This window comes from Lynx rufus, unplaced genomic scaffold (genome assembly GCF_022079265.1).
Source record: "Lynx rufus isolate CCGP_SWC_20201006 ecotype Redwood Valley unplaced genomic scaffold, mLynRuf1.p SCAF_1, whole genome shotgun sequence".
In the NCBI taxonomy this organism is placed as follows: Eukaryota; Metazoa; Chordata; class Mammalia; order Carnivora; family Felidae; genus Lynx; species Lynx rufus.
In genome coordinates this window covers 114242672-114245976 of record NW_025814823.1, presented here as the reverse complement: position 1 = coordinate 114245976, position 3305 = coordinate 114242672, and positions in this window count along the sequence as shown.

Here is a 3305-nt window from a genome sequence, read left to right as displayed (position 1 = left end):
GATCGTGACCTGGCTGAAGTCGGACGCTTAACCGACTGCGCCACCCAGGCGCCCCAAATAGTCTTAATTTTTAAATTTAAGTTTATTTTAGGAGACAGAGACAGTGTGAGTGGGGGAGGGGTAGAGAGCGGAAGAGAGAGAGAATCCCAACCAGGCTCCATACTGTCAGCATAGAGCACAATGCAGGTCTTGAACCATAAACCGTGAGATCATGACCCAAGCTGAAATAAAGATTTTGACACTTAACTGAGACACTGAGGCACTCCTGTTTTTTGGAATAGATTGAGAAGAAAAGGTATTAATTCCTTTTTAAATGTTTGGTCGAAATTTCTTGGGAAGCCATCCAGCCCTGGACTCTTGTTTGTTGGGATATTTTTGATTATTGATTCAATTTCTTTGCTGGTTATGCATCTGTTCAAATTTTCTGTTCCTTCCTGTTTCAGTTTTGGTAGTTTATATGTTTCTAGCAGTTTGTCCATTTCTTCCAGATTGCCCAATTTGTTGGCATATAATTGCTCATAATAATTCTTTTATAATTGTTTGTATTTCTGTGTTGTTGGTTGTGATCTTCCCTCTTTCATTTATGATTTTATTTATTTGGGTTCTTTGTCTTTTCTTTTTGATAAGGCTAGGGGTTTATGAATTTTGTTAATTCTTTCAATGAACCAGCTCCTAGCTTCATTGATCTGTTCTATTTGTTGGGGGGGGGGCTTCTGTATCATTGATTTCTGCTTTAATCTTTATTATTTCCCTTCTTTTGGTGGTTTTGGGTTTCATTTGCTGTTCTTTTTCCAGCTCCGTTAGCTGTAAGGTTGGATTGTATATTTGAGACTTTTCTTGCTTCTTGAAGAGAACCTGTTTTGCTCTATACTTCCCTCTTAGGACCACCTTTGCTGCATTCCAAAGGTTTTGGATTATGGTGTTTTCATTTTCATTTGCTTCCATGTATTTTTAAATTTCTTCTTTAATATCCCGGTTAGCCATTTGTTCTTTAGTAGGATGTTCTTTAACCTCCATGTATTTATGGTCTTTCCAATTTTTTTGTTTGTTTGTTTTTGTGATTGACTTCAAGTTTCATAGCATTGTGGTTTGAAAATATGCATGGTATGATCTCAGTCTTCTTGTACTGGTTGGAGCCTGATTTGTGATCCAGTATGTGTTTTGATCAGGATAAAGTTCCATGTGCATTAGAAAAGAATGTGTATCCTGCTGCTTTAGGATGAAATGCTCTGAATATATGTATTAAGTCCATCTGGTCCAGTGTGTCATTCAGAGCCATTGTTTCCTTGTTGATCTTTTGCCCAGATGATCTGTTCATTTCTATAAGTGGGGTGTTAAAGTCCCCTGCTATTACTGTATTATTATCAGTACTATTACTGTATTATTACTGTTTCTTTAAGTTTGTTAATTGATTTACACATTTGGCTGTTTCAAGTTTGGGGCATAAATATTTACAGTTGTTAGATCTTGTTGGATAGACCCCTTTATTATGATATAGTGCCCTTCTTCATCTCTTATTACAGTCTTTGGTTTAAAACCTAGTTTTTCTGATACAAGTATGGCTATTCCAGCTTTCTTTTGATGTCCATTAGCATAATTAATTGTTTTCCACCCCATCACTTTCAATCTGGAGGTGTCTTTGGGTCTAAATGAGTCTATTGTAAGCAGTATATTGATGGGTCTTGTTTTTTATCCATTCTGATGCCCTATGTCTTTTGTTTAGAGCATTTAGTCCATTAACACTCAGAGTAATTATTGATAGATATGTATTTAGTGGCATTGTATTACCTGTAAAGTCGCTCTTTCTGTCTCTGTTCCTTTCTAGTCTTTGTTACTTTTGGTCTTTCTTTTCCACTCAAAGAGTCCTCTTTAATAATTCTTGCAGAGCTGCTTTAGTATTCATGAAATCCTTTAGTTTTTGCTTTGTCTTGGAAACTTTATCTCTCCTTCTGTTCTGAATGACAGCCTTGCAGGATAAAGTATTCTTGACTGCATATTTTTCCCAGTTAGCACATTGAATATATCATGCCATTCCCTTCTGGCCTGCCATGTTTCTGTAGACACGTCTGCTGCTAACCTTATGTGTTTTCCTGTGTAGGTTAAGGACCTTTCACCCCTAACTGCTTTCACAATTCTTTCTTTGTCTTTGTACTTTGCAAGTTTTACTATGATACGTTTTAGTGTTGACCTGTTCTTGTTGATTTTGAGGAGAGTTCTCTGTGCCTCTTGGACTTGAATCCCTGTTCCTTCCTCAGATTAGAAGTTCTCAGCCATGGGACACCTGGGTGGCTCAGTCAGGTAAGCGTCTACCTTCAGCTCAGGTCATGTTCTCATGGTTTGTGAATTTGAGCCCCATGTTGGGCTCAATGTTGACAGCTCAGAGTCTGGAACCTGCTTTGGATTCTGTGTCTCCCTCTCTCTCTTTCCCTCCCTTGCTTGTGCTCTGTCTCTCAAAAATAAATAAATGTTAAAAAATTTTTTTAAAAAGTTCTCAACTATAATTGGTTCAAATAAACCTGCCCCTTTTTATTTATTTTTTTTCATTTTTTTTTCCTTCAACGTTTTTATTTATTTTTGGGACAGAGAGAGACAGAGCATGAATGGGGGAGGGGCAGAGAGAGGGGGAGACACAGAATCGGAAACAGGCTCCAGGCTCCGAGCCATCAGCCCAGAGCCCGACGCGGGGCTCGAACTCACGGACCGCGAGATCGTGACCTGGCTGAAGTCGGACGCTTAACCGACTGCGCCACCCAGGCGCCCCATGCCCCTTTTTATTTTTATTTATTTATTTATTTATTTATTTATTTATTTATTTATTTATTTAATTTTATTTTTTTTTCAATATATGAAGTTTATTGTCAAATTGGTTTCCATACAACACCCAGTGCTCATCCCAAAAGGTGCCCTCCTCAATACCCGTCACCCACCCTCCCCTCCCTCCCACCCCCCATCAACCCTCAGTTTGTTTTTAGTTTTTAAGAGTCTCTTATGCTTTGGCTCTCTTCCACTCTAACCTCTTTTGTTTTTCCTTCCCCTCCCCCATGGGTTTCTGTTAAGTTTCTCAGGACCCACATAAGAGTGAAACCATATGGTATCTGTCTTTCTCTGTATGGCTTATTTCACTTAGCATCACACTCTCCAGTTCCATCCATGTTGCTACAAAGGGCCATATTTCATTCTTTCTCATTGCCACGTAGTACTCCATTGTGTATATAAACCACAGTTTCTTTATCCATTCATCAGTTGATGGACATTTAGGCTCTTTCCATAATTTGGCTCTTGTTGAGAGTGCTGCTATAAACATT